We start from the raw sequence: 24,103 nt of genomic DNA, 5'->3' as shown, positions 1-24,103 counted from the left end.
GATAAAAAGTATAATTCAACAAATCTGTTTCAGCTGGTTTCTCCTGTGGAGCAGCCATGTGATGGAGTTGGGAAGGGGAGGAGACTGGAAGGGAGGAGGGGAGAGGAGATGGTAAATAATGGCTGAAGAGAAACAAGAGACTCATCCTAAGAGTAATGCAAGGAATTCTCAATGAAAAGAGAACAAGAAAAAGTTTAGATGTCATGAGAATCTAAAACATTTGGGTATTAGAGTTAACCGCTTGAAGTAAGGTTCGGAAAATGACTCCTTAGCTAATCTCCTCTTAGAAAGAACAGAGGAACATTAAGTAATTTGATCACAATCATTACAAGAGAGGTTTATATAAAATTTCCTGTTTCTCAGGGCCTCACCTTAACTCTTGCTATTCATATCACTATTTTTGATTCCAGAATATTAAGAACTGTGCAGTCATGAATAAATGGTAAACATGCTGTGGTGGGTTTGTTTTCCCTTATTCAGGGTTTTCTGTGGGGTGTAGATGGTAGGAGTTACACCAGGCATAGCCAGTTGTATTCATTTCATCAGCTGATTATAGACATCCTTCCCAGGAAAGCTTCCTTCCCTGATATGCTCAATTCTATCACCAAACTCTGAGGCACAATGAAGGATTCATGAGGTCAACGATAGTACAGAGATGTGAAATGCGAAATGAAATTGTTTAGATTTGTTGCTCAGTCATAATGTGTTTTCTATAATACCAGTGTGGCAAGCTGCACACTTGATCAAAAACATATCCTTATAAGCTGTGGAACCTCATACTTTAGTTATCACTTCTGCAGATATGCAGAGTAATGCCTCACCTAGGCAGAATGCTGATGAGAAGCAGAAGATAGTTATGCCTCTGAATAGCTAGTGCACATTCACTCCCAAAGCTAACACCTAAAACTTCAATAATTTATTCAGTAAAAAGTTTATTGGACTCTCACTCAGAACCATTTTACTTTTATTTTATATACAATTCTAAGAAATTTGGTATAGCATGGGATTAATCTAAATCAAAGTCACAGGCTCTCCCATATGTTCACACCCATGCATTATTTGGTAAGGGGTTTAATCTTTCAAAGCCTCCATTTCCCCACCTGTAAAATGGGGATAAAACATTTACATTTCATAGGATAGGTCTGAGGATATAATCAGCACATTCACGTAAAGTATAAACACAAAGGAGGTACCTTAGAGTTTAAATACAGACATTTTTTTCATAGAATCTGATACCACATAGTGAACCAACTACCTTATCTGAAGCTCAATCAGAGAAATAGCAATCCCTTCCCATGCCTAGGGGAAACTATTCTGGAATTCTTGAGAGACTGTACATTGATCTCTACAGTGGAAACTCCCTAGGAGATTTTCAAGGGTAATTTTAATTTATATAGTTGTCTTTTTGTTGCTAGCATTAATATCTCCCTAAGAATTCAAAATGCATAGCAATCTGAACCTAATGAGCACAGAGGTAAACGGGCTTTCCTAACCTCATTGCCCTGCATTATTGTAGAATACAATAATCAGTGTTCTTAATAATTAAGTCATCAAGAAAGGGTTAAGTATCTGTTCCCTAATGCTCTGACAAAGAAGATAGAGTAAATAGAGATGTTTTAAAAGATCACTATTTTAAAAAACTAGAATTTTTAAACAATATTTTTAGGAAACTTACAGGTATAAATACTCAGCCAGTCAAGAAAAGTCATTCATGAAAAATGGAGCTAATCACAATGCCCAAATATAGGACCACTGTCTTCCCATTCATGTATAAAGATGGTTTAATACTCACTCTCCAGTACTTGGACTCAAGACTACCAAGGTAAGGATTTTTGGAAAAGAGTGAGTTACTTAGACATTTGCCTTTTCAGGACCTTTGGTTACTGTACTAAGTTGTTTATCTTCTTATTGATTTGTAGGAGCTCCTTAAATACTAAGGATATTGGCCTTGCTTCTGAATTATAAATAAATTTCCACAGTTTACTCTTTGTTTTATAGTTACTTTTTTGCTATTCAGAGGTCTTAAATTTTAGTATAATCAAATGTGACATAATTTCCTTTTATGATCCCTGAATTGCTGACATATGAAGAAAGCCTTTTTCTAATCCAAGATCATTAAAATATTCTCCTATACTTTCTCCTATCCCCTCTATGGCTTTAATTTCACATTTAAGGCATTAATCCAATTATAGCATATGTGTGTGCATTATGCAAGGTAAACAATTTCCAATAAAACATCTTTTTTGAGAATATAACTTTTAGCCTCTTAATTCACGTAGGCAAAAGCATGGATTTTTACACTATGCCTCGGTAAAATAAATGTTATAGATTTTTCATATGATTCTAAACTATCAAACCCCTCATATCTCTTAAAATAAGTAAACATTTTGGTGTTGTGACGGAAGGAAAAGGGAACTAACACTGACAGAACGCCTAAAATCTGCCAAGCTCTGTCCTGGGCACACGATATATGCCATTTCATTTAATCCTCACAAAGCTGAGATTCAAAGAAGATAATAATTTACCCCCAAAGTCACATAGCTGATAAAGTAGAACAATGACTCAAAACCAGTTTGTTCTGACTTCAAAACATATATTATTTCTGTGCAGAGACACAGAAGTCTTACCTATGTCTAAGGAATGCATGATTGTAAAATTTAGTGGTTAATGTTATTTCTTCCCCAAATGCAAGGTAGCTCATTTAATGCTTTGGTAACAGTTATTATTGTATCTAAGTATAGAAACTGAGGGAAAATGGTAATACACTTGGGCCTCATCCTGGGTAAGATGAAGGCTAGAAAAATGTATTATTCTCTTTTTTTCTAATTCTGTTTTCTGAATTTCTAGACTGAAAGTTAGTAAAGAGGTGACATGATAATCCATTAAAAATTCCAGGCAGTTGGGAAATTCTGTACTTCTAGGTATAGCTTCCTGCCTTCATACACGTATCCAGAATGTTTAGGACCTAGAAATAAATCTCTTTATGAAATAAAATAACATAATCAGAGAATAAAGTCAATTCTGTTCATTGCTTCATGTATAGCCCAACAGAAATATTTATGTTAATGTTATACATGATAATTTTACTGTTATTGTTATATCAATACAAAAAGTTTATAGCACTTTATTGCATAAAAAACATACATTATCACAGTTGATTTCGACAATCACCACATAAGAGGAAAGCAGGGCAGGCATTATTTCCCCGGTGAGACAAGGTAGCTGAAGTTGCCTATATCCCAAGGCAGAGAATGAATGAAATCAGTTTTCCCCACCATGCTGTACTAGAGAGAAAGGAAGGAAGGAAGGAAGGAAGGAAAGAAGGAAGGAAGGGAGGGAGGGAGGGAGGGAGGGAAAGATAAAAAGGCAGATTTAATCTTAAAATGCAATGCAAATCTAATAAAATAGAATTTCATAATGTTTTAGTTTATTAACATCTGCTTTTAGATCTACCCTGTTATAAAAAGAGACGTTATCAACTCTGTCCCTAGAGTTATTTGAGAAGTAAATAGGACAAATATCTGTCCTTAAGGATCGAAAAAATAACAGGTGGACCAGAAAGTCTGCTGAATTCCATTCTAAGCCAGTAATTAATATTCATAAAGAATTTACAACTACTTTCATATCTTCTTTGAAAAAGTTCAGTTCCTCAAACATTGAGTAAACCTACTGTTCTGAGGGGTTCTAAGGAAACACAGTGGTAAATGAGATGTCTATAAAAACCAATGTTAACTGTGACTGTCTCTGAGAGTGTAGGAGTAAGGGAGTTATTTTGGTATATCCCTATCTCCAAATTTTCATGTAATTAGCATGCATTTGCTTAGGAGAGAGAGAGAGAGAGAAAGAAAGGGAATGAAGGAAGGAAGGGAGGGAGGAAGGGAGGAAGGAAGGGAGGGAGGGAGGGAGGAAGGAAGGAAGGAAATGTGTGGGAAAGAATACAGTATGGTGTTGTCTTATTTTCTGCTAGAATAGACCTCCCATGTTAAATCCCTTTAGAAATGCCATGCTAAAGGAGAGAGGAAGCTCACAGTGATTGATCAGTTACTATGTTCAGCTGTTTGCTTAGATGGTTATAAACACTAATCTTATTTATTTCTCACCACAACTTTGCAAAGAAAATATTATTATCCTCATTTTGTAGATTTGGAGACTGATTCTTAGTGAGGTTATATGACTTGCCTTTGGTCACACAACAAGGTTGCAGACCACAGGTACAGTATTCTTTTCACATTGTCATGACACCTTTCTTTTAATCCTGCAGACAACAGGCTTGCCCCTTGCTGAGTCTGATTTATGACTAAAAAAGAAAATCATGTTGAAGTCCCTAATAGCTCTGTATTTCTTTTTATTTGTAGCTCCCAAATACACCAAATATCAATTCCTATTGAATTATCCCTAGTCCCAATAAACCATTGTGTTAAATCCATTATATCCAATCAATTGGTTTGCTTGTTGACCAAATTTTCCCATTGGATAAAATGGAAAAATTGTTAACCCCTTGTTTTAAATTAATGTAGTTCAAACAATTGCCCTGAGTGTTCCATAATTAATATTGACTACATATCTACTTCTACCCTGAAATTTTAATTTGTACATTTCAGGTTAGAAACAAAACATGAACTAAACAGAAATGATTCAAGTTGAACCTAGAGAATTTTACTTAATGAAAGAAAACTTCTAGAATTATAAATTAGTAAAAGGAAAGAGTTTTTTAAGTCAATATTTAGTCAAAAAAGTTCAGATTGAATTAATATTGATCATCAAGATGTTAAAGATTCCAATATCTGGAGAAAGACTAATATTTATAAAAAATAAGTAAAGTGGTTAGATATTTATTAGAAATAAAATGACTTCTAGCCATCAGGAAAATGTTTTTTCTTGGGAAGTCTTAGTGACCAGAATTAGCGACAAGAGTGACTTTTAGGGTGTCAATGAGGTTTTGTTTCTGGATCTCAGTACTGGTTACCTGATGAAGCTCTGTTTGCATACTTTCTGGTTGTATTAATATTTTATAGTTCAATAAATGTTTCTGAGAAATGAGGATTATGTTTCTAAGTGAGGACTAAAACATCCTAAATGGTTTTTAAATGATAGTTTTTATGTCTCTGCACTATAGACTTAAAAGAAAAAAAAAAAGGGGGGGTAATGAAAAGAGCTTAGGTATAGTAGATATCTATTCTTTTGCAAAAGAAAAAGACAAAGAAAATACTTCTTAAAATCACTTCACTACGGGTAAAATCCAAAAGACAAATTCCTCTTAGTTCTTGTAATCTGTATGTATCTGACCTGGGATAAGAAGGAGTAATCTAAAGTTCTCATACACAACAGGCCCCCAATTTACTCCCCTTTCTTCTATACACATATGCACATATGCACAAACACACACACACTCCAAACTATGTAAACCATCCCTGAAAATAAGTCTTTGTCCTATGAAGAATCACATTTGAGTATGACTCATACACTCACATTTCTAAGGGTTAACTATAGGATAACTTTCATTAGCATCATGGCTGACAAGCCAAAAATGGGTTGTAAGGCTATTGCTGATCCATGAAATCCTTACTTTTAAAGTTGACTATTTTAACCCCCAATTCTATTTAAAGCCTATTAGAAAATAATTAAAAATAGCAAACTTAGCTTCAACACAAGCTAGTAGTTCTCAAACTTTAGAATTCATACGCATCATGTGGAACACTTGTTGAAAACATAAACTTTCAAACTTTATGTCAGAGACACTGATTCAGTAGATCTGTAGGGGTAGCCCCAGGGATCTATGCTTTCCACAAGCATGCCAGGTAACTCTGAAGCAGATAATCAAACACCATACCTTGAGAAACAATGCCATTATTAGAAACTCAAATATGAACAAGTCCCAGCCAAACTCTGCATGGGATTCAAAGAGATCACAATCCAAGCAGTATGCATGGACCTGAATAACCAGATGGTTTTCATCCTGGAAATCTAACAATCAATGATTTGATTCCACATGAGAGTAAAGCAAGGAAAAAAGACATATCAGGACAGGGGATTTCACCATGTTCTCTTAGTGAGCTTTTACAAGATGTACACTGGCTGAAGTTTTATGCGTTTGTAAACTTTTTCCCAATACTTTCACAAATCTTTGTCCTGTGAGACACAGTGGCTTACGTGAGAAGGATACGATTCAGTAAACTTTTATGACACCCTGACCCATGTCTGACTAAGACCTAACAAAGACTAAGTAGCAGGCAAACACTCCATTTGGAGACAGGCCCCATCCACGGAAGTCATGATCCAACCTGTCACAACAAGTATACAAGCCTGATATCTGGATTGTCATGGGGTGTCAGTCACAAGGTGGCTTACTAATTTTCCTGAAACTCACAGTCTCATGATGCCAGAAAAAGCAGCTACCTTGTTTACTCTTTTTCTTAGGCAATCTTTCTCTGCGTTATCATTTTGATCATCAACGTGCTTGGGTTGACAGGAGCCAAAGAAAATTCAAATGCAACCCAGAAAGAACAGAAATGTGTCATCCTGGAACAGACATGTGGTCAGTCCAACCTAAGCACCTGCTTCTCATGATGAGTAATGCCAGATGTTTCAGGGAAAGACACAAGCCTTTATTACACATCTGCTTTATGCAATTGTGCAACAATACATCACAAGGGAGTTTTCTTTTTCTGACCCTGGATTAGCCATCAGTTACAGCCTAATATTTCAAGACATCAGCCCTTGAACTCATCCCTACATCCTTTACTGCACTCTCTCTTAAAAAATAAAAAGAAAGCAGAAAGAAAGAAAGAATATTTGCCCAGTATGTTCAACCATCAACTCTAGACCAAAGCAATTATACTTGTAGACAACCTTCTCTAGCTCCCATTAAGGACATGGCTAGACATTTGATATAAGAGCAATATGTGTTGGTTATAGTAGGTAAATGAGAACTAGCTCTCATTTGCAAATAGCTTTGAAATGAAAATCACTTTCCTGGTAATGCTAAAAGTCAGTATTAGGAAAGCCTTACAAAATGTGTATAGCTAACTGAACACAATTCAGGTAAAACTACAAAAAAACTAGTAGCAATTGCAATAATTATAAACACTAACAAACTTTCCTGAATTATATACTCCTGAAAAAATTTAATAAGCAAAAAGCATAACCATAGCATGTTTATTCACTTTTTCACAGACATTTATAGAGTGCCTTCTCTGTGCTAATCACTGTGTTAAGTGCTAGGGAAACAGTCATGGTCTTACCCTTACATAGTTCCATAGGGAAAATGGACAATTGTTAGGGAAAATAGATAAAATAATCATAAATTGAGATACATGTTCTAAAGGAAAACAGCATGGTTATAATATAGAAAAACTGGAGGAACTTGCTTAAAGTTGTCAGGTGAATTTTCCTTAAGATGTGATATTTAAACTGAGGTAAAAGAAAGAAAACTAATATCAGTCCAGAAGCAGGAGAGTAGTGTTCTGGGTAGAGGAAATAATGAAGGTAAATCTTGTGGGTAGAAGCTTGGTGTGTTTTAGGAACTGAAAGGAAGTCAGTGTACCTGGGAGTAGATAAGAATCAGATCTTGAATTAATTTATAGGTTATTGTAAGGAGTTTGGGCTTTGTTATAAGTGAGATGGGAAGACATTAAGGACTTAAAGTGGAGAAATGGTATGGACGTATATCCATTTTTAAAAGCTCATATGGGGAAGTCTGTTAGAACAGTGATTATCTAACTTTAGAGTATACACAAAGATTTGGGGATCTTGTCAAAATGCAGATTCTGATTCTCTAAAGCAGGGCATGAAATTCTGTATTTATAATAAGCTCCTGGGTGATGGTCTGGTCTGGAAGCCACTGGCTCTCAGACCACACTCTTGAAGGGCAAAGGATGAGAAAACTTTTACAGTAATTCAGACTCTTGCCTCTACCAAGATGGTGGCTTGAGCTAGGACAGAACATGTGGTAATGGAGGAAATTTGACCAATTTGAGAAATATTGGGGAGTTAGAACTAACAGATTCTCTGTAGCATGATTCGGAACACTACAGCAAAGTGTGTATTAAGAAGACCTCTGAAACCAAAATTTCTGAAAGTTAAAGGGGATCCTGAAGTTCTTGTCTCAACACTTATTATAGAAGAGGACAAAAGGCAGAGGTAGAAACTTTCAGTGAGTAGGTTAGAACTTAGCTTGGGGGTGGGGTGAGGGTTAAAGGCGGTGTGGGTGGGATAGAGATATTGCCTGGGGCTCAGCCTATTTGCCTGACAGCCAGAGAGTTATCAGCAGTTATGTCAGTGAGAGCAGAAGACCACAGACACACAGGAAAGGATGTTGAACCTCAAAGTCAGGGTTTTAAGTCTTAGTTCTGCCACATTTTAGCTCTGCGTCTCTGAAAAAAATAAAGTTTACTAGTCTCTTATATCTGTTTCCTCATTTAATCAAATATGATGTAATGAGATCATGCACATGAAAATATTTAGCATGTTGCCTACAATAAGAAGGTATTAATAAATATCAATCAAATTACATTTATGCGTCTTAACGGGGGACCATTTTTTGTTTCTTCTGAAGATGTAAAAATCATCCATGTAACTATAGAAGGGAGTGATTTCACATCCTGGAGTGTGTCGCCATGCAGCCCATATTATTTCTGTTTCTGGTAAAGTCGTTTTCTGACAACGAAGCTGGAAAGCCTTTTCTCACTTAGAAGCAATAAAAGAGTATCCCCTTTAAATTCAACAACGGTCCATGCAGCAAATGCTCCAAAGGTAACTTACAATTACATATAGCGTTAGGTTAATACAGAAGTTACAGAGCTTTTCTAGTCCCTTTGCCACACCTGAAAGGATACCTCAAAGGTAGCAGACTCCTATTTTAACGAAACTCTTAGGAAAAGAAGAGTTTGGCAAAACCAAGGTAGGCTATTTCAAGGTCTCATTAAAATAACCATTAGTATATTTTTCTTGATTATTTGATATCAGTCTTCTGCTGTTTGTTTGTTATATTATATGTGCTAAAAAAAGAGACTTACTGGCTTTATCTTTCCTGGTTCAATTTAAAGTCATTCCTCTTTTCCATACTCTCAGAGGGAATGGAAACAGCTGGTCCCCACACTCTGTAACTCAGGTCTGGTGTGAAGTTAGGCCGATGTCAATTAAGCCTCTTTTGTAATTAACAGCAAATATTTGAATACAAACAAAGTTCCAGAAGTCCCCCAAAATTCTTTGATTCCAGAATGGGTAAAACACGACCCCTGTAAACATACTCTGCATCGTTAATTCATAGTGATTACAGTCTTCCCAGTGATAAAAAGTCAAACTCAGCCTTTCAAAATTATAAATTCAAAACAGTGAGCTTCTTTATAATCTTTATAATCTTAAAAGTCATGGGTTTATAGCTTTCTCAAGATAGGGAAGAATTTATAGAGTATATTTCATATAGTCCTGTGAGTTTTACTTGTTGAACCCTATGCCTGAAATGAACAACCAGGATCTTCTCCCAAAACGCATTGTATCTACCCCAGTCAAGGTAGATGTAGTCTCTTGGTCTCAGTCACTCTCCCTCCCTCCCTTCCCCACCCTCAGAATAATTCTCAAATCCCAGAAGAAGGTCTCTTAAATTTCTCTAAGCAATCCACTCTGGTATAAAAGAGGCAATCATTTTGGTCATTGTCATTGTGCACACTCTCTTAGGCAACATGTAGGACCATGTCCAAAATGTTACATGTAACCCTAGCCTTTTATAACAACTTCTCACAAAACATTTCTGAGTAAGTCAAGTTCTCAAATTGCACAGAATCCATCAAACTCAGAGGAAACATCCAGGCATTTTCCACCCCTGCAGAGATGATCACCGACCTTTTCCTCACAGCCAGGCCACATGATCAGGGAACGGAACATTGCAACCACACAAATTAACCGAATCCTACAAACCAGTCGTTTCCTCCACCTGGACTCATGATAAATAATGTCAAGCATTTGGGTTTGGGAGATGAAAAATCTTTCAAAAGACACAAGAGTTAGGCATTTATCTTTCACCTGTACTTCTGCAATGGGCTTGATCAGGCTCTCCCTGCTTCCAGTGCAGCCCACTTAAATCCATCCTACATACCAACTCCAGAGGGAGACATCTAAGGTATAAATTTGATCATGGCACTTGGGCAATTGGTGAACTAGAATTTAACACGTCAAACCCACTGATATTCTTGTCTGACTCCCTCACTAACCTGTAAAACCTTTAAAGCAGGGGACAATTCATATTTATCTCATTAATCCTACAAGCTAACACTAGGCATGACATTTAATAGATACTCCATAAATGCTTGCCTAATGAGTAACTATTAGTGTTTCAGAATCACAGATTCCCAAAAGTGGAGATCCAGAAAGTGAAGGAAACATACTAAATGACAAAGAAGCCAAACTATAGACCTTCTGTCACATCTTCTTATTCCCCAGAGCAGTTAGAATAATATCTGAAATAAATACTTTATATCACAAACTCCTACTGCATCCAGAGCTTCTGAGATCACCATCACACCCCAAGTGACATGCAGGGAAATCATATTTCACACCAACATATTACTATTGAAACAAGGCAAAGCTGTGCTGTAGGTTTTAAGTAGAGGAATGGGATGTTTTCTGAACACGGTTTCACTAAAATGGACTTGAGTACATATCTTCCAGTAATGATATCCCAATACCCACATCTGCCTCCCTGTGCCCACGACACACACACACACACACACACACACACACACACACACACACACACTGTTTTTGATACTGCAAATCTTACTCAGATACATGGGGGTAAATCTTCTTCACCCTTAACAGCCATTCCTCCTCGACTCCCCCTAACTGCATTATAATCATAGTTACTACTGCCATAATGATAGTAATAATTCTTTGTGCTTCTACAGCACTTCTCAGATGATCTCAAAGCATGACTGCATCGTGACTGTAAAAATTAAGAATGTTTGCCTCCTCTGGAGACAGTGTTTATAATAAGGACGGGAGCTCACAGACTTACCTGACACCCACAAGTTAAAATTATGAGGAGGAGGCCTGCACAGATTTGTCTCTTTTATTTAGCTAGGAAAAGATGATTTTCTGACAAGTCTCCAGAGGGAGAAGAAGACCTATTTCTTATCCTATACTCACTGACCTTATTGAATACATTTTATACCGACAAGGGGGAAAAAGATTTTACTACTTCCATGGTTTAAATCCGCAAAGTGTCTTTCAAGTCAAGAAAACAAATTGACCAGCTGACCTATCTAGTGTTGATTTCTAGCCTCAAGTCACACTTTCTGTATGGCTCAAACTTCTCCTCCTTCTCATTTCATGTGATGCTTTCACAGCTCCCCAAATATTTCCCTGCAGGTACTATATGGTCATTATTACAATTATCTTCCCATAATTCCAGGGAATCAGGAGACTCTAGAAAACAGAAGGAACCTGATTCACCCCTCATGGAGGGGGGGGAAACCCATCTGTGAGAAGGGTCGTTAAGTCATGAGGCTGAGGTATTTCTGGCCCACTCTAAATTAGAAATTTCCTTTACCCGCTCTTCTAGAATATATTCAATACTTAACCAAACACCTATGAAGTGCTAGGATAAGGCAAAGCACTAGAAACAATAATATGTAGAGATGTATTCTCTGCCCTTGAGGATTTCATACTCTTTGTAAACTAGAGATCATGAGAGGGTATAACTGGTCTCCTTGCTTCCAAGCTGTGACTGCCCCCAAGAAGTTCAGGCTATATGGCAGCACAAAGATGAATTTAAAATACAAATCCAATCATATTGTTCACCTGCTCAAAAATTCTTTGATACTTCTCATCACACTTAGAATAATATCTAAATTCTAACCATGATCTGCACGGGCATCCCTCGTTCTTAACTCTAGTCCTGCTCTCTTCCCTGTGATCCTGCCTTCCTTTCTGCTTCTCTAAGAAACTAAGCTTGATCCCATCTCAGGGCTCTGGACATGCTGCTCACCTTCCTCCCCTACTCTCCCCCGTACCATCCCTCATTTCATTCAGTTCTCTCCTCCAGTGTCTACTCCTTGACCACTTCCTTTAAAATGACCAACCCAATCTGTGATAGTCCATATCTCTATCTTTCTCCACCATGTTTATCTTTATCTGACATTATCATATATGTTTATCTGGTTAACTGATCACTGTTGATCTTCTCCACCAGAAGGTAATCATACAGGCAGGGGTTTTGTTGTGTTCATCACTGTAACCCAAGCACCTAGAATAATAGTCGGCAAATAGCATCTGGTCAATAAATATCTGTCGATAGATAAATAAATAGTAAAGAGGTCTCTATACCCACACTTCACCTAATAATATCATAGGATAACCTATTTGCTCTCAGTACAAATTCTAGGGATTCTTTAAGGTCTTGAAGATGGAAAAATGGAAAGGAATGAGTTTTTACCTGTTAAGCCTAGATATACTGATGTGGGCTGCTAGTAATATCTATGTGCCTGCGCCATTCTCTACTGCCCAGAACCTCAGGGTTTTCTCTCCTTTACACATAGGCATTATAATTATGATTTTATGGCTGAAGATTGGCTGTCTAGTCACTAGGAAGCATCCTATTTCTCTGGCGTAGGCTTAAACTTGACGCGTTCGCATATCCCAAGTAAGTTTCCCCACGGGAGCAATACCAGGAACTGAACTGTTTTCCTAGAGCTTCATGTCTCTCTGGTTAGCCTCCAAGGGTCAAATGTTTGTGTCTTGCTTCCTTACAGGGGATTTCAAACTATCAAAACAAGTTTGTGCAACCAAACAGCTACTTGGTGGAATTCACCAATAGTTTGGATGCATATCTACAAACATACACAATTCTCCTCTGTGCAAGATGTTAATGGGCAAAATGTAAGGGCACAAAAGCTCAAGCATACCAAAATGAACTCACGAATCCTGAGATATGCCAAATTGGTGCTTTTGAAGCTCTGATAGGTTCAAATAAATCTTGGAACTTAAATGTCTCATTTATAATTGCCTCTAATTCTATATGAAACTGCCTCCCCAACGTGGATCACTCCCTGCTTCCCACCCCAGTACCTAATAAAGGATACTGGTTCCCATTGCCAGCAGGCACCACTGTGCACACTCTGGTATGTGAGGAAAAAGGCTGATGGCACAGTCTTTATATATCTTTTCTGCTTTAACAATCATTAAACAGTTGGCTGGGTCTCGTCAGTTGACTATAATACTAATTCAGAAAATGTGGCTTCCAGTCACACAGAACAAGCCGTGTTCTCTCAGCAGTATTTCATGTCATCATCTGTTTTTCTAAAAAATAGGTAAAACACTGCATGTCTTACCAAAATGTTTACTAAAAGTTGTGATGTTGGTTTTCTTTTAAAACTGTACTGGGCTGAGCTAAAGAGAATATCAAAAACTGCTTTTCCATTTTTGAAGCAAAAATGACTATAGAGCTATATAGCCACACAACCATCTGTTCACCCATCCATCTGTCCCTCAAACATGCACTGAACGTCTACGTCCAGTTCCCTGCTGGAACTGGAACTATAAGTATTAATAAGAGATGATTCTTGCCCTGAATCAACTATCTACCTTAAACCAGAGTTTCTGTCTTAAGCAATAGCTTTTAGGTTCAAACATACATAGTCTGTATAACTTTACCCCCATTAATTTCTCTTTCATGACTCTCTACCAAACCTTTAGTTAAATCCACACTACATATCTATGATGTCAGGGTTCTCCTATTTCCTTGATTGATTATTCACAGCCAGTAATTTACAAAGTACTTTCACATATAACATTTTATTTAATCTTCACAACGACCTGTGAGGTAGCTGTCACAACAACCCTCATTTTGGAGAAGAAGAAGAAGCAGAACTTAGGGAAGCTCTGTCACTTGCCTAAGGTCACACATGGTCTTAAGGGCAGAAATGGACATTTATGACTCCACATCAGTGCACTGTGGCTTCCAGTTGTCTACACTAACATCTCCTTCTAGTCTTCTTTGGTTGCACACTCAGTTAACAAATATTTATTGAGCATCACCTATGTGTAATATATTTTGCTAAGCAGGAGTATTCAATCCTTGCCAACTTGGTCAATTTCTTCAGTTCTGAAATTGATCAAGAGAAGTTGTTCATCTCTGTATTCCTGAATCTAGAACTAGTCTCCTCTACAACTTCTAGGCAAATGCTATAAAATATCACATGGAGTCTGTCCTCTCAAGTATATGCCCACCTCAGCCCCACAGAAAGGGTCAAAACTTTTCCCCAAAGCTCATATCAATTTTTAAATTCTCTCCTTATTTTACATGGTAGTTTTAAGCCATAACCATTTTCCCAATGCCCCAAACCTAGAGAGAAAAGTAAGTGGATTAGAGGAGAAAGGGATAAGCAATGCTGCATTTCTTTGGCAGTATTTGAGAAGAACAGGTGGATGAGAAGCTAGATGCACTGGGGTGCATGGCAAGTACAGATGAGAGGCCATGAATGGGAGGCCATCTATATAATTCCACCAAAGCCCAGGTTACAGAGATTTTCAACATCCCAGGGAGATAATTCTGTAATTTCTTCCACTTTTTAACCAGAGTCATTGCCTCATTACCTTCACCTCACATTTGTAGTCTGTTGAGCTACTTTAAACCTAGTTCAGAAAGATGACCCTTAAGATAGAAAATATGTAAAATTAAAAGCAGATGCTTCAATGTACTGGGGTCATGTCTGGGTCTGGAAATGGAAACAGGGACAGCAGGTCTTTATATTCTCTTGAGCAAATCCCAGGATATTCTTTAAAATGAAGCAGTCAAAAAATGTAAATATTTCCGTTAGTCAAAGGATACCAAACCAATGTTTTCAAATCAGTGACTATGAGAACTTCTCCAAGTGGAAATATTTACAAGAAGACTGAGGCAATCATTACTACCAAGAACTTTTGTGAGACGTGTGCACCCTTCTCTCTCATTTTCCAGACAGACATTTTATAGCATGGAAAGGTAAAGAAGACAAGAAAGGAACTAAAGGGAACAGGAGCTGAGAGGAAAAGAGTAGGAAAGGTGAAAATAAACCAGGAGATAGGGTGGATGGTATAAAAAATAACAAGGTTTGAAATCACATGGGCATCAATTTAAATTCTGGCTTTTGCCATGTGTCTTTGCTCAAGTTGTCTCATCTATACAGTGGACATGATTATATTTACTTTGTAGGATAAATATGAAGATTAAATGAGATATTGAATGAAAAGAGGCAGCATGGTGTTTGACAAAGTGGACTCTCAATAGAGCGGTAGGAATAATTACTGTTATTTATTTTAGAGTAGAAGATTGAAGAAAGAGAAAAGGAGAGATGTTCTCACTGAATAAAATTCTCAAAATCTCTATTTGAAAAAATAATCTACCTGGATATTCCAGAATCTTTTAAATTGATTATTAATTGAACTACTCTGATAATTCTATAATGTATGGGAAGAAAGGTGGAGCTGCCCGAAATAAAAACTAAAAAAAATTTGAACGCACTGTGTGATTCTCAATCCTGGATGTATATCAGAATCACTTATGGAGTTTAAAAAAAAACAAATCCCCAGGCCTCACCTCCACAAATTTGTTTTCAGTAGGTTTTGGGTAGGGCTCAGAAACCTGTATTTTTTTGTAAGTTCAATAGGTTTTCTAATGCCCAAACAAGGCTGAGAATTGCTGTTATAAACACTAAATAAAGTTGGACATTCTGTCATAGTAAGGCTCCATCTCACCACTATACTAAGTCAATGTAGAACATCAGTAGGGAAATGGAAATAAATACACATTCAACATAGCAACTTTCTTTATCAGATCAAAACCTGCAGTTACAAGATCTTTTATTTTCTGCATCTATTTACTCAAACTTCCTCTGTTTGTACCCATCTACAAAACCAAGCTGTGCTCTGTAAAAAAGACTATGGAAACACAATAAACCCTTTCTCTAGAATGTTTTGCAGGTTTTAACCAATCCTTCCTGAGTCTATTGTAAATGATGACATTTACAATTTAATGACTTCAACTGTGTGGAGAAACACTCCCCTGAGAATGGGATGGTGACGTCATGTGGTAGCATGGGGTGGTAGCACGTCATGTTCTCAGAAGCCATGGGGGGGTAAAGTTATGTAACTTAGCACTTTGCTTCAGTCTGCTCTGCCACCTCCACCTGCACAAGCATTGACTGGTGTATGGAGACTTACTTCATTCGGAATGGGTCTCCGGAGAAGTAAAACGATCAAATAAGAGTTTCTTTGTGACAAGGCTAAATGGCTGATACGGTACGAAGTTCCGATAGAAGACCCTTCACTGTCTACTGATGCTTCTGAGTGCACTTTTCATTGAAGATTACAACTTTGTTTAAAATACCATCACTTCCACCGTTGCAAATGGAAAATAATTTGAAAACACAAAACTTTTGTTCTTACATCACAAAGTTAACCACTTTGTAAAGCTTTGTCTGCAAAACACAAAAGAGCTTATAATGCATTTGTTTTTAAATATGAAACAGAAAAATTGTTCCAAATAAATTTTAACATGAAATGCCAGAAACTTGGGAAAATGTACTCGGTGGGCCAAGAAAACAAAAAGTGGATGGTGATGAGAGTCTTCCTTCTCTTTCGTCAGGTTTCACTTAGCTAAGGTCAGTCATGCAATTGCAGATAAACAAACAAAGGAACTTACATTTAAACATGGGACATTCCTAACAGGACTTCTCAGCACAGAGGAGAGGCCCTTTCAGCACCTCCCTGCCTCATGGAAGCACCAGCTGCTCCTCATCGCTTGGGGAGCAAGTTGTGAAGAACACTAGTGACTTATAATTAAAGTGAAGAAATTCCATTCAGATATAATCATAAAGGGAAATGACAGAGACATAAAAGCGATGAAGAAATTAAAAAAAAATTAAGCCTACTAAACCCTTGAAGGCCTGAATTGACCCCAGATTATAAGAAAAACAGATTGGCCTTTAAAAAAATATTATTTTGATAGGAAAGCCACATTAATTGAGATGAATTCTGAGAAAAGAAGGCCATGTTGGTAAGAAAAGGACAGACAGTGATTTTAAGAGCTTACCAATGTAGATAAGGTGGTGAAAAAGTAAGGGTGACAGCTCGTCAATCCCCTAATTATTTACCTTCTTTAGGACACTGGGGGCTTTTATAGAAGTTTCCAACACCCTGAATATTTTATGTTTCTTATAAACATTTAGATATGATGGAAGTTTCATTTGATCATTTCTTTTTATTCCACGAGTGGTGGCTTGCATTAACTCTCGCTCTCTCATTCCCTCTGCCCCCACCTTCCCTCTCTGTCTCTGTTTCTTTCTCTCTCTCCCTCCCCATCTCTCTCTCTCTCTCTCTTCTTTGAATAAAGAGAAACGTTCCAATGTCTCTTTCACTATGTTCTCAAGACATCTAAATAGAAACACACCTCCTGAAAGAGATTAATCTTTCATTAAAATAGTCCTTCACAGATTTTTGAACCTGAAAGGAAATTACAGAAACAGTCCAGCCCCCATGGGCATTGTGATTCAGGCAGGGGTGCCATCCAAAATATTTTCATGGGCTGTGAGTTGAATTTGAATTGAATTGGTACAGTGTGGGTATATGGCGAAAGAGTGGCCTAAAGTGGAAAAGGAGAGAAAAAGTGAGTGTCAAAGATACTTGCACCATTTGCTTGCAAATTTATCAAAGTATTGGCCTCCTGTAGGCAGCAGAGACATCTGGGATGCTTCAGCTTCAAGTTTTATATTCCCAGACCTAAGTTACTGCCCCTAAATTAACTTGTATCACTAGCGGGTAACTTCATATCATAAACAACTAGTTCTATGGCTTGAATACATAGGAACTAAAGCAATACATTTAATGTATATGTGTTAACAAATTTGTTTAACAGATTCCATCAGCTAAGACTTGAGAACAGCATGGTCATAAGGCTCACTATTTCAGAACCGGCATGAAATAATGAAAAGCACATGAATTGAAGAGCTACAGAGACCCCATTTAGACCCTGCTCCACCACAGACCATGTGACTTTGAAAATAACAATAACTAACATTTACTGAAAATTTATATTTGCCAGGCACTGTTCTGAGCACCTGACATGTATTAAGTGACACATTCTACATAACAGCTCCATGAATTAGACATTATTATTATTAATGCTGAAACAGAAATATAGAGTGGTCAAATGGCTTATTAGTGAAGAAGTCAGTATTTGAACTCATGGTGTTAGCTCTTCAGCCATACTCTTAACCTCTATGCTGTAACATTCTTCAACATTAGACAATTTTTCTCTCTGAGTTTCAGTTTTCTAATTGACAAGAATAAAAGGCTTGTGATGAGAGAGGCCGTGACAGTGAGAGGCCCGCACACCACGATGAAGAGTGGCCGCTGCTCGCCGCAACTAGAGAAAGCCCTCGCACAGAAACGAAGACCCAACACAGCCAAAAAATAATAATAATAATAATAAATAAATAAAATAAATTTATTTTAAAAAAAAAAAGGCTTGTGATGAAGTCTAAATAATACATAAAATGGCTTTAGCTTTTAAACAGTGTTACCCTTAAGGAGACTTCTAATGCCAGTCACGATGCAGCAATGTAGACAACATTATCTTTCTACCCTAAACAACAAGAAAACTTGGAGGTGGGGATGTGAAACACTGATATTCAAATGTCTGACAACTGGCACTACAGGCCAGAGATCCCTGAGAGAAATGAAACAAATTAAGTGAGCCCTATAATAGCCCCAGTGTACTACCCTAAGAGTTTCTAGGCTTTGGTACAACAGAAAAAGGGAACCCAAATAGAACCAGAGGTCTTTCTGAATTAAGGAGACAGAGTTTGTAATTCAAGAAGATGAAGGCAGATAGAATTAGTGAGGCAGAGTGTAGAGCAGGGAGTTGCACAGAGAAAGACTTCCAGAGATCTGAAGAGGGAGAGTCTTTGACATTCTGCCTGAGTATTGATGGGCATGTATGTGACAGGAAGCTCTCCAAGGCCAGGGAAAGGAGATGGTGAACACTGTCTAAAGCTCACATAGGGCTGAGAATAGTTCTAATACAACCAGACTGAGTGGAAAGGCCTCCTCGTACATGGGGAATTAGGTAGCGTTCTCCATATGGCATTGCCTTAGAAGTGGGGCTAAATTAGCCTTAGACTAAAGACTGACTTTGGGTCTGTCCTAATGAAACTTAAAGGCAAGACTCAAAAGAAATCAGACTGATTCCAAGTAATTTAACTGCAACCCAGAACAAGTCAAAGAGAATTCAAAGGAAAAAACAAAATTCAACCCCCAAGTACATAAAATTCACAAGTTGGTGTCCTGTCAAAAATTACCAGGCATGCATAAAGAGTAACAAACAAGATGAGCCCAAACAAACCCACACCAAAACATATCATAATTAAAGTGGCAAAAGTTAAAGATAAAGAGAGAATTCTAGAGGCAGCAAGAGAAAAACAGAGTCATATACAAGGGAACCCCCACAAGGCTATCAGCTGATTTTTTCTGCAGAAACTTTGCAGGCCAGAAAAGAGTATCATGATATACTTAAAAAGGTGAAAGGGAAAACCCTGCAACCTAGGATACGCTACACAGCAAGATTGTCATTTAGAATTGAAGGGGAGATAAAGACCTTCTCAGACATGCAAAACCTAAAACAGTTCATCAATACTAAGGCAACCCTAAAAGAAGTGTTAAAGAGTCTTCTCTATGTGGAAAAGAAATGGCTATAAGAAGAAGTAAGTATTTATAGGAAAGGATAAATCTCACTCGGAAAGGCAAATATATAGTAAAGGCTAAGGACCAACCACTTAAATAAGCTAGGACAAAGATTAAAAGACAAAAAAATTTGTAAAATCAAGTAAAACTACAATAATCAGTAAAGGGATAAACATAAAGATGTAAAATATGATATCAAAAACATAAAGTGTGGGAGAATGGAGTAAAAATTATAGATCCTTTAGAATGTGTTTTAACTTAAAGGACTGCCTATTTAAAACGGATATAGTTATAGGTCAACATAAATGAACCCCATGGTAAGCACAAATCAAAAACTTACATTAGATACACAAAGGAACACAAGCATGCTACTAAAGAAAATCATCAAACCACAAGGGAAGAGACTACAAGAAGAAAGGAATAGGGAAGAACTACAAAAAAAAAAAAAAAAAGGAAAACATGTAATAAAATGGCAATAAGTACATACCTATCAATAATTACTTTAAATGCCCCAATCAAGACATAGGGTTGCTGATTGGATTAAAAAAAAAAAAAGACCAATCTATATGCTGCTTACCAGAGAATCACTTCAGAAATAAACACACACAAACTGAAAGTGAGGGGATGGAAAAAGATAATTCATGCAAATGGAAATGACAAGAAAGTGGGAGTAGCAATACTCATATCAGGCAAAATTGATTTTAAAACAAAATCTATAACAAGACAAAGAAGTGCATTACATAATCATAAAAGGATAAATACATGAAGAAGGTATTATACTCATTAACATATATGCACCCAATACAGAAACACCTAAATATATAAAGCAAATATTAACAGACATAAAGGGAGAAATTGACAGTAATACAATAATAATAGGGGATTCTAACACTCCACTCACATCAATAGACAGATCATCCAGACAGAAAATCAATAAGGCAACATTGGTCTTAAATGAAACAATAGACCAGATGGACTTAATAGGTATCTTCAGGACATTACACCCCCAAACAGCATTCTTTTCAGGTGCACATTGATTATTCTCTGGGACAGATCATATGCTAGGCCAAAAAACAAGTCTCGACAAATTTAAGGGGACAGAAATTATGTCAAGCAATTTTTTCCCACCACGATAGTGTGAAACTACAAATGAATTACAGGAAAAAATGGTAAAAGTACAAACATATGGAGTCTAAACAGCATGCTACTAAAAAACCAGTGGGTCAATGTAGAAATCAGAGAAGAAATCAGAGAATACTTCAGGACAAACGAAAATGGAAACACAATTTTCCAAAATCTATGGGATGCAGCAAAAGCAGTTCTAAGGGGGAAGTTTATAGCAATACAAGCCTACCTCAAGAAACAAGAAAAATCTCAAACAACCTAACCTACTATTAGCAAAAGATGAATAAACAGTATAAGGAAGGAAATAATAAAGATCAGAGAGGAAATAAATAAGAGATTTTGTAAAAATAGAAAAAATATCTAGAGCTGGTTCTTTGAAAAGATAAACAAAATTGATAAAACCTTAGCTGGGCTCATCAAGAAGAAGAGAGAGAGGACCCAAATAAATGAAATAAGAAATGAAAGAAGAGAAATAACAATCAATACTGCAGAGATACAAAAAATCATAAGAGAATATTATGAACAGTTACATGTCAACAAATTAGACAACCTAAAAGAAATGGACAAATTTCTAGAATCACACAATCTGCCAATACTGAATCAGGAAGAAATAGACAATCTGAACAGATGGATCACTAGTAGTAAAGTTGACTTTGCAAATTAAAAACCTCCCAGAAAACCAAAGTTGATGACCAGATGGCTTCACAGGAGAATTCTACCAAACATATAAAAAAGAGCTAATACCTATCCTTATGAAACTATTCTAAAAAGTTGAAGAGTATGGAACACTCCAAAATTCATGCTATGAGGCCACCATTAACCTGATATCAAACCAAGACAAGGACACTACAAAACAAGAAATTATAAGCCAATATCTCTGATGAATATAGATGCAAAAATCCTCAACAAAATATTAGCAAATCAAATTCAACAATATATAAAAATGATCCTATACCACAATCAACTGGGACTTATTCCAGGGATGCAAAGATGGTTCAATACTCACAAATCAATCAATATGACACAACACATTAACAAAAGGAAGAATAAAAATCACATACTCATCTCAAAAGATGCAGGAAAAACATTTGACAAAATTCAACATCCATTCATGGTTTAAAAAAAAAACAACTTTCATCAAATTGATATAAAGGGAACATATCACAACTAAAGGCCATTTATGACAAATCCAGAACTAACATCATACTCAGCTGTGAAAAGTTAAAAGCTTTTCCTCCAAAATCAGGAACAAGGATGTCCACCCTTGCCACTTCTATTTAACATATTATTAGAAGTCCTAACCACAGCAATCAGACAAGAAAAAGAAATAAAATGCATCCAAATTGGAAGGGAAGAAGTAAAACTGTTGCTACTTGCAGATGATATGATACAATATGTAGAAAACCCTAAGGTCTCCACCAGAAAACTATTAGAACTAATAAATAAATTTAGTAAAGTTATAGGATATGATTACTATAGAGAAATCTGTTGCTTTTCTATACAACAATAATTTACTATCAGAGAGAGAAATTAAGGAAACAATCCCATTTACAATCACATCAAAAAGAATAAAATACCTAGGAATAAACTGAACTAACACGATAAAATACCTATACTCTGAAAACCATAAAATATTGATGAAAGAGATTGAAGATGATACAAAGAAATGGGAAGATATTCTGTGTTCTTGGACTGAAGAATTAATATGTTTAAAATGTCCATACTACCAAAAGCAATTTACAGATTTAATGCAATCCCTATCAAAATACCCATGACATTTTTCACAGAACTAGAACAAATAATTCTAAAATTTATATTGAACCAAAAAGACCTATAATTGCCACAGCAATCTTGAGAAAAAGGAACAAAGCTAGAGGTATCACTCTCCCTGACTTCAGACTATAGTACAAAGCTACAGTAATCAAAACAGCATGGTACTGGCACAAAAACAGACACATAGATCAATGAAACAGAATAGAGAGCCCAGAAATAAACCCATGCATTTATGGTCAATTAATCTATGACAAAGGAGACAAGAATATACAATGGAGAAAAGACAATCTCTTCAATAAGTGGTGCTGGGAACAATGGACAGCTACATGTAAAAGAATGAGATTAGAATATTTTCTCACACCACAAAGAAAAATAAACTAAAAATGGATTAAAGACCTAAATGTAAGACCTGAAACTGTAAAACTCCAAGATGAGAACACAGGTAGAACACTCTTTCACATAAACAGTAGCAATATATTTTTCAATCTGTCTCCTCAGGAAAAAGAAAAGCAAAAGTAAACAAATGGTACCTAATTAAACCTAAAAGCTTACGAATAGCAAAGAAAACCATCAACAAAATGCAAATACAACCTACTGAAAAGGAGAAAATATTCGCAAATGACATGACTGATAAGGGGTTAAAATCCAAAAAAATAAATGAATAAACAAACAAACAGCTCATATAACTCAATAGTCAAAAAAACAAAGAATCCAATTAAAAGTGGGCAGACAACCTGAATAGACATTTTTCCAAAGAAGATATAGAGGGCCAACAGGCACATGAAAAAATGCTCAACATCACTAATCAGAGAAATGCAAATCAAAAGCACAGATATCACCTCAGACCTATAAAAATGGATCTCATCAAAAAGTCTACAAATAGGGCGGAGTCAAGATGGCAGACTAGGAGGACGTGGAATTCACATCTCCACACTACTAGGGTACCTACCAGGCACTAGTGGGTGACCACAGACACCTAAGGGGAAGGGAGGAACCCCCAGGGACCGGGAAGGACGTGGGGTGTGGGAGGGAGTGATGGGGGAGGAGAAGTGGAGGCGGAAGGGGATTGGTGCCCCTGAGGGGTGGCTGGGGGAGGGGAAGTTATCCCATACCTGAAGGGGGAAATTGGGGGACCATTGGGAGGGCAGAGAATCAAAAGGGAGCATGACTAGGTTTCCCCTACCCATTTGGGCCCCCGGGAGCCTGCTGAGATCCCGGTCCTGATCCTCTGCCCACTGAGGCCCCCTCCAGCCACACGGGTCCTGAGAGAGTGGGAGAGAGGGAAGGGAGACCAAAAGTAAAGGCCAGACCTATGGGACCAGTACCCCTGGGGGAGGGGAGGAATTCCTACACCCAGCGGGACCCACCCATGGTTAGGGGTCCAGTGGGAATGGGGGAGACCGGGTGGGGGGGTGTGGAGGAATGGAAGGGAATGCGGCCAGCACTTTTCCTGTCCACTTAGGCACCGGGGAGCCTATTGGGCTCCTGGGCC

General features: G+C 37.2%; 1 long non-coding RNA gene across 1 annotated transcript; it reads left to right on the top strand.

Annotated features, from left to right (window-relative positions):
- Window positions 1–3,906: 3,906 nt before the first annotated feature.
- On the top strand, window positions 3,907–20,171 carry LOC309655564. Its single transcript, XR_014260892.1, has 2 exons — window positions 3,907–18,324; window positions 18,498–20,171. It is a non-coding gene; the product is annotated as an uncharacterized lncRNA (long non-coding RNA).
- The last annotated feature ends 3,932 nt before the right edge of the window (window positions 20,172–24,103 follow it).

This window comes from Balaenoptera physalus, assembly GCF_965194825.1.
Source record: "Balaenoptera physalus genome assembly, chromosome: 2".
NCBI classification, from domain to species: Eukaryota; Metazoa; Chordata; class Mammalia; order Artiodactyla; family Balaenopteridae; genus Balaenoptera; species Balaenoptera physalus.
Note: the sequence above shows the minus strand (reverse complement) of the source record. Positions and strands in the feature narration are given on the sequence as shown.